We start from the raw sequence: 8,817 nt of genomic DNA on the forward strand, positions 1-8,817 counted from the left end.
AATGATCTCCCACTCCTCCTGGGCCAGTCCTAACCACTCCTCGTCCCCAAGAGGCTTCTTCTTGCCTGGTTGTGGCTGGGTTTATGGGTCTCCTCCACATCCACAAACACTGACGGAGTTTGCTCATCTACCCGTTCCCCCAGTCGTATAACCCAGGCATTATTAGCCTGGACTGATTCCAGGTGGTACCTTTAAGAACAAGGCTCTTCCAGGGTGTTGAACAAGGGCATGGACAACCTAATTACAGCAGGATAAAAGGAGGTGGAAGCTAACCACGTGTCAGCTGCGTTGAGGACCCATGCACATGCTCTCAACTCGCAGTAAGCAGAAGCTAAATGGAAGCAGTTTAGCCACTCAATGAAACAGAGCTAAGTTGTCCTAGGTTAGCCTCCACTTATCCTTGTGTGAAAGCAGACACATGTCCACTGTTTCCACAATAGCAGTCCATGTGCTAGGTTCCCTTTCCCTTTTAATTTGTCCACTTGTCCATAGTTTGGACAGAGCCAACACAGTTGAGACTTGAATTTGACTCCATCCCTCTATCCCGTTGTACAGAACAGATACGCTAACATTCACGGGGGGACATACACCAAGATCTTGAAGGTGCTCAGGATCTAGGAGGAGTCCTGACAGCCTGCAAGTCAGATGGCAATTCCTTGTTGCTTGAGTCACCTGGCAGTGCATTTCCTTCCTGCAAAATCCAGGCTTCTCTGCTCTGTGCCCTTCAAAGCCCCCCTACTGTTAGTCCAAATTGAAAACCAACAGGTCTCAGACAGCACTAAGCATCAAGAACAACACAGGCCAAATTTCACCAGCGCAGACACCTACACCCATATTTCTGACCTCATACACGGTCAAGTTTACAATCAGAGTCAACGGCAACGGCCACTGCTCAGATCCTCCGAGAAATCACACTAGTTACTTGGGGCATCAGCGGGGACTTGTGTTCAACTTTGGCCCCCCTTTTCAAATACGGCTGCCTAAAGACTCTAAAAGAACAGTTAAATGAAGAACATCAGATTCAAGCAAGGGAAAGAGCTTATGAACAGGGAAGAAGGAGGTCTCTCTGCCTGGGGTTGGAATGGACAGAGATAAAAGTATGGACGCTGAGCTATGGCTACACATCAGACTGGGGTAAATCACGCTCCGGCAGCAAAGGGGTTCTTGGGGTGGCAGGGTGGATGCTTTCATTCAACGCATGTTCTAGGAACAAGAATGTCCTTGTCATTCAAAGCTGCTCGTGACAACCATCCTCTCACCCAAGTCCCCCAACAAAGCTGAAGGGACAGGATGCAACAAGTTCTGCCTGTACTCAACACCCCTACAAAGGAAGTTCTCCTTAGGGCAGGGATAAGTCAGGGTCCCATTTCTGAGAATGAATGATGCAACCATCGAGGAGGAAGGGAAAGCAGTCCCAACACAGACAGGTTTGTAAATGTAGCAAACGGTTTAAATTCAAGGATTAACTAATCTGCACTCTCCTAGAGAATGAATCTTGTTAGAAACTAAAGCATACAGCCAGCTGGAGGGACGAGGTTTTATAGAAGAACCTCCATAACTATGGAGAAAAGGCAGACCTCCCTACAAGAGCCCGTCTCCCATCATCAGTCCCACTCTCCATCTTGGTTCTACTCCTTAAGATTGCCTACAAGTTGCACGCAGCGGTGCAGGCCTTGCTAGAGCAGGGATCAGTATATATGCTGCCTACATAAAGGCTCTGACCAGCATAGGGCCAGCTGGAGCTGTGACTGATACACAAACTGCTTACACAAGCTTAAGCTGGAAAATATGTGCATGGTTCAGGCGTACAGATTCATCACAAGGTTAACTGATGAAGCTGGTACAGGATGGTCTAAAATACATGCAATAACAATGGGATGTACAGACAAGAGGATGATTCATCCAGGGAGTATAAAGGTCTTGTAACAGATCTTATTAAGTACAAGGAGCAGGCCATGTATAATGTAAATGGGATTTGTTGAGAGTAACGTACAAAGGCAAACTACAAACCCTTGCAATTTTGTACGTGGCCCAGGGGACGTGTGCTGGGAGTCGTGCCTCTGCTTTCCTGCAAGTATCCAAGGCTAACCCATTCACCACGGACATTAGTGTTTGCTACACGCCTGGGCAGTGGGCAAGATAAATCTAGCCAATGCCAACTTATATCACTTTCAAGGGTTAGTCATATTCAGACTGGCCAGGGTCACTCCAGGAAAAGAGTCAGCACTATGGGCATCTCAAATGGATTTACAGAGCAGCGACACAGTGGCTAGCAAGAGCCAACTTCTGACAGCCTACACAGTTATCCAAACAATGGATTTTCAAGTAGGACAGTCACCTGATTTCTGCTATTATCAATGAGAAGTCACTAATCCAGCTGGATTTTAGCTGCTCCAGGAACAGAGGGACCTGCAAGCTCAATGCCGATATGTTCCAAGCAGGGTTAGCAAATGACTGGTCAAATATTACCAACTGACTGGTCAATTGAGTGCATCTCTTTTGACCAGACAAAATGTATAGCAATTTTACAAAAAAACCCAACAACTTACCCTTTTCTGTAGTTTGTGCGACAGAAATAAGATTTTTCGATCTGTTTCTTAATGGAAAATTTGTGCTTTTTCTGTGTATTATTTGGACCTACTGACAATGTTTTACTGGTCAATTGAGCAAATTTTATTTGACCAGTCAAACACCCAACCCTAGTTCCAAGCCATCAGCCTTCGCTTGCCGTGGAGATGTGTCTTTATGTCTTGCCCCCACTCCCTTTCTTCTGCCTATTGCTGAAAAAAGGAACAGAAGCTGAAGGGCATCTTTGTAATGGGAAGCAATCTCAGACACAGCAGGATGCTAGAGAAAAAACACAGCCATGTGTGTCCACAGTCCTTTCCTGTCTTCTGCAGCAAGTGCCGAGGCCCACGCCAGGGCAGACCGGGTGCAGGGCAGGTTGCTATCTTTCCCGATCAGCTCCCATTGTGGCTATGCATAATGCCTGTGTTTATGGTCAAAACAGAGAGACCCTGGGCCAGGCAGACTCCGGCTGGGCTGGACCCCAAGGAGCATCGCCCGCAGCAGGAATCCACACCGCTGCGCCATCTGCGACCGCGCTCTGAATGCTCTCTCTGGATGGGTGAGCAGAGCTCCAGGCACTGGAGCAAGGGCTCCGAGTTGGAGCTGAACTGGGCCCCAAATCTGCATTACACATCTGAGTCTTTATGGGCTGGCTCCACCCTAGAGCTCTTGATAAGGCACATGCACAATTGTCACCCATCACTCACAGGCAGCCAGTACCTGCCACCATAGCGCTATGCTGACACAATGGTTCACTAATGACCTAAAGGACAAGCCCAGCACCAAACTCTTTCTTTCCATCTCTCCAGCCCTCTGAAGGTGCTTTACACAGAGCTCATTTCCCAGTTCCTTTCCTCTGCTTCATCAGCTTCCCCTATTTTTTGCCTGGATCTTTTGCTCCCATCCCGCTCCCCTAAACCACCTCAAAAAACACAGGATAAGGTTAGTGTCAACCCCTCCCCAAAAAAACTGGCAGAAAGATTCCAGAGCAGGGCAAGAAAACACAGTCTGTGAAATATTTAAGCTTCAGAAAAGATAAACCCAAATCAACTCAGCTTGACAATGCCCATAAGACCCCTAAGGCTTGTTAATTTGGGCTATGGGGTTTTTATGAATAAACAACAGGTGACATTTATTTAGACCCTTTCTTTTGGAGCTAGAGATAATTTATAAAATAATAACCCTGGTTAGGTTAATTGAGACTTGGAGAAATCAACTGACTTTGCCTGTGGGACACAGAAGCTTAGCAAATAAGCCACAAACAAGACTCATTAATGCCCCCCAGACCAGAGGCCATCAAACTCTGCTGGCCCATGGGCACTAAGGCTAAGCAAGGACTAGCCAGTGGAAAACAGGTGTGTTAGAAGGGCTGCCAGCAGATCAAGGGAAGTGACTCTTCCCCTCCATGCAGCACTGGGGAGGCCACATCTGGAGTCCTGTGCCAGTGGTGGGTCCCCCACTACAGAAAGGATGTGGACACACTGGAGAGTCTAGAGGAGGGCAACGAAATTGGTTGTGGGGCTGGGGGACAGGAGTGGTGAGGAGAGGGTGAGGGAACTGGGCTGATTTAGTCTGGAGAAAAGAAGACTGAGGGGGGAATGAAGAGCAGCCTTTGAAGCCTGAAGGGTGGTTGCAAAAAGGATGGAGCGGGACTCTTCTCAGTGGCGGCAGATGACAGAACAAGGAGCAATGGGCCCAAGTTGCAGCAAAGGAAATTTAGGCTGGGGATTAGGAAAAAACGGTATCACAAGGAGGTGAGTAAAACACTGGAACAGGTTACCCAGAGAGGTGGACGTCTCTATCCTTGGAGATTTTAAAGACCTGGGTAGACAAAGTCTTGGCTGGGATGATGCAGTTAGGGCTAGTCCTCGCTTTGAGCAAGGGGTTGGACTACATGCGACCTCCTGAGGTCCCTTCCAACCCTTGCTTTCTATGATGCTATGAACAGCACACTTGGCTCTCCCCAGCCACCTGAAAGAATGCGTCTTGGCAAACCACCACATTTCTTGTGGCTGGCAGCAATATCAGAGCGTTGAACAGCCAGCATGCTGATGGTTAGTCCTTGCATGGAGACCCCAGCCCTGCATTAGCTGTGACAGCACCCTGCTTCCCCTCAAGATGCTCCAGTCTGCTTTCAAACCTCTTGCCAAGCAGCTTTGGATGCAACTGCTCTCGCAAGTTCAACATCCTTCCTTCTACTCTGTGCCACTGTCATGGAGTGCCTCCTGCTGGCAGAGGGTATGGGAAGGGAAAGCAATGTGATGGAGCTGCACTGAGAAAGCATTTGAAGAAGTTATGCGACGGGTGAACCAGCAAAAGGCTTTTCCTAGAACACCATCTCTGGAAATTCAATTGATGCTGTTCCCAGTCCTACTACACCATTGTTCAATGACCTCAGATCCCAGCCACCCAGTCAAGCCTTTTACCACGGATCCCTCTCATATATGGAGAGGGTGCTGGGGTATCCACCTGAGCCTCTGATGCTGAAACAGATCTGGGGGCTTTCCACATCAGAGCCTGAAGCCTCCTTGACCCCTTGAATCCCATGTGCTCCAAGCTGGTACGGAGAATCAGCGGAGCTGCATCCAGTGGCATGGCGGGCACTGACATTTCCTTTCGGAGGAGCCCTGCAAGACGCCAAGCATCTTAACAGATCTGCCAGACAACTGAACTTTATGTTCAGGGCACTCCAGCCTATCATTAATATTTCCCCTGCCTGATTTAATGATATGACAATCGATAGAGCGACGACCACTGCTCAGATCCTAGACAGTCAAATGTATTTACCAGCAGGGGCATCTCTTTTTTTAATTAAATAAAACCCTCTGATCAATGTTTGGGATGTTTATCCACTTTTAAACCAAATCAGATCCAAGCTACTCGCTATTAACAGCCTCTCTCTCTCACACCCACACATTTCTAACAATTTGCACGCCATTAAGGACTTAAAAACCTTGACTCCCTAGTACCTAGCGTAGCGAACGACAGTGCCAATGCAAAACGCTCCGAAGAAGGAAGTTACAGCTCAGATCAAGGGTGGAGCTTTGCAACAGGTTTCAGAAGAACTTCAAGGTTACTCGAGGCTTTCAGGGGCACTGTGACAGTTGGATTCTGCTTCCCCAAACCAGGCTGGACTGAGTCTCTTGGAAGATTTCCAGGGGTTTGGGTCCCTTGAAAACGCACCCCTCCACACTGGATTTGGGCACTGCCAGTTCCACTGCAGCAGGAATCCAGCCTCAATGGTAACAGCGTAAGTAACTTAGCAGAGATCGTTCCCTCCCATTAAAACAGAAGTACTTAGGCATGTGAGTCTAAAGTCAGGCAGAAGAAGGCGTGGTAGATTTGCCCCTTATGGACTACACTAAATCAGGGAAGCATGGCATGAGCTTTCATGAGCCCGAGCTCACTTTACCAGATGCTGTGAAAAGGAGGATTCAGAGAGCCAGAGAATGGACGGACAGACATGCACCCCTCTGCTTTGTGAGCAGGCTCTCCTTTGCCTTGAAGCAAACAAGACCTAAAACTCTTACACTCTGATCCATCCAGAAGGGAAAGCGGACCCGGCTTTCCTGTCACCAAGTATCTCCTGTCCCTTCTCCCCCCAGCTGCCCCGAGACAGATGTGGCTTCTATTCATCTCTCCTATCCCATGAGTTCTGGGTGAGTAACTCAGTGACACTGCAACTCAAAGCCTGAGCCCAGAGGGCATGTTTGAGTTTGTGCTCAGTGCTGGGAGCAGGCGCGGCTTGCTCTCCTGACAGGTGGAGGAAGAGGAAACTGGAAACTTGAACTTTGGCGACGAACAATAGCTTCTGTTCCTCTCAGTGGCTTTAACATCTCTCTGCCCCCACGTCCCAATATGTTACTGTTTAACTGCATGGGTGGCTGACACTAAGAAGTGCTCGCTCTCTGGGGACTGGCTGCTTTAACTGCAGAGACAGAAAAGAAAGACTAACTTTTACCATGAAAGCATAAGCTCCTGTCTAAACTCTGGTGAAAGAGTCCGTCTGTCCAACAGGTCTCCTCAAGGCATTGCAAAAGCCTTTGATCAGGCTCTCGTCCTCCTAAGATTGAAAGATGAAAGACTGCTTTGGCTTAACATCTCAAAAGCTGATCATTAGCGTCTTGGTAGAGCACAACCACACAGAAGGCTGTCCAGAAACATTACACACTGAGCGCAGATAGTTGGACACAGCACAGGGAAAAAGGATGTGCAAAGGCAAGGGAAGGGGCAAGTTTTCAATTATGGTTTGAATGGGAGAAGGGAAGGCAGGCAGTTGCAGAAGAGGGCGAGGTGAGAGCGTCTGATGTGAAAAGCCATGGACAGGAGCATCACCAAAGAGGGTGTGTAGAACAGGGAGAAAGAGGAAGGCAGAAGAGCATGAGGGGGTTAAAAGGCAGGTAAGTCTCAGCTAGGTCTCAAAGTGGACAGGGTGCCAGTGGTGCTGGCTAAAGAAGTGGTGACATGAAGTGTAAAATGAGATCATGTCTGACCACGCGTGGAGCAGAGAGCTGGACCAGAACAAAGGGACTCTGGACAGCCCCAGAAAACAGACTCCCTCCAGAACAAGACAAACGGGCAGATCTCACTTGCTGGCAACCCCAAGAGCTTTGCAAAGCTCTGCGATTGTTACCAGCCAGGCCCTGCAAATGCAGAAGCTGCCCAAGCTGAATAAAACATGCTCAGCCTCGTTAGAACCTGCTCAGAGACAGAGAGAGACGGAGAGCTAGAGTCACTTCTCAGCTGCTCTCAGGGAGAGAAAGGAGGCCTTCAAGTTCAACTCTGAAAGCCACAAGAGAAAGGCTGCAGGGAGCTCGGTCCAACAGCTCATTATGGAGTCACAGTCACAATCTCAGGAGATGTTATGGTCATGTTGGCAAGGGAGACCATGGAAACAACAGCACGGAGCCAGGAAAGCATTAGCAACATGCTCCCGAGACTCCAGCGAGTCGGCGGTGACAACGTACTGTCAAAGCTGCACATCTACCCATTTCTTAAGCGAGGCCGCTGATGCTGATGAAGAACGGTTCGAACCTGCCTAACAGAGAGCACCTCGCATGACCCAGTGCAGGAAAGTACTGTGCACACAACACCTTTCTGGTATTTCACTCCCATCCCAAGGGAACAAGGGCTATGGTAGGTATAAGGAAGGTATGGGACAGGGGGGTGGGCTGAAACTTCAGGTCACAACTGCTGCTCAAGCCAGGTAGTGAAGAATCTGGCCCAGGCAGGGTTGCAAAACTTATTTCAGAAAGAAAAAAGCTACTGATTTACATGAGTGATGAGGAGAGGCTGAGGGAACTGGGCTTACTTAGATTGGAGAAGAGAAAACCAAGGGAGAATGAACAGCAGCCTTCACCTCCCTGCAGGGGGGTGCAAAGAGGATGGGGCTGGGCTGGTCTCAGTGGGGGCAGCTGAGAAAACAAGGAGCAATGGGCTCAAGTTGCAGCAAGGAAGGTTGAGGTTATATATGAGGAAAAACTCTCACAAGGAGGGTACTGAAGCACTGGAACAAGTTACCCAAAGAAATGTTGGCGTTTCCATCCTTGGGGGTTTCTAAGGCCCACCTTGACAAAGCCCTGGATGGGATGATGCAGTTGGGGACAGTCCTGCTTTGAGTAGGGGATGGACTAGATGCAACCTCCTGAGGTCCCTTCCAGCCCTCATGGTCTATGACCATTTCATTTCCACGTGAATTACCTTGGACATAAAAGACAGAAGTGAGAGTAACGCAGGAACAGCAGCAGAATTCGTTCCAAACAGAAAACAGCCCTAAGGTTTAACTGGATCTCACTGGGGTCTTTAAAGGTCAATTCAGACGGTCCAAACAATTTAAACCAGACGTTGACACAGAACAGCAGACAGGCCCCAGAGCACACCCTTGCTCCAAAAGCTGCTCCTTCCACCCGTATATCCTTCACAACACAGCTGCTGCACTTCAGACTCCTTGGCTGCAGATTTTCCTGCACCCAGTCAGTGTACAGTACCCACAGCCACTCACAACCATCTCCAGGACAGTGAAACAGCCCGGGCCCTGCAGATCCTGCAACCGACAACTGACGCCCAGGAAAAAGCCAACCTATTAAATGAGTACTTTGCGTCAGTCTTGCATCAGTCCCATGGGACGCCCATGCCTGCTATGGGACAGGGAGGTCCAGGTGAGGGAGATCCCTTGACCTCCATCAATGCTGACCTCGTGAAGAAACATCTTGAGAAGCTGGACACCTTCAAGTCAGCCGGCCCTGACAA

At 49.0% G+C, this 8,817-nt stretch overlaps 1 protein-coding gene across 1 annotated transcript in view; it reads right to left on the bottom strand.

Moving 5' to 3' along the window:
- CLPB (ClpB homolog, mitochondrial AAA ATPase chaperonin) overlaps positions 1-8,817 on the bottom strand; it is a 38,350-nt gene that overhangs the window by 21,673 nt on the left and 7,860 nt on the right. The window lies entirely within an intron of this gene.

This window comes from Crocodylus porosus, unplaced genomic scaffold, assembly GCF_001723895.1.
Source record: "Crocodylus porosus isolate Cpor-Errol unplaced genomic scaffold, CroPor_comp1, whole genome shotgun sequence".
Lineage (NCBI taxonomy): Eukaryota > Metazoa > Chordata > Crocodylia > Crocodylidae > Crocodylus > Crocodylus porosus.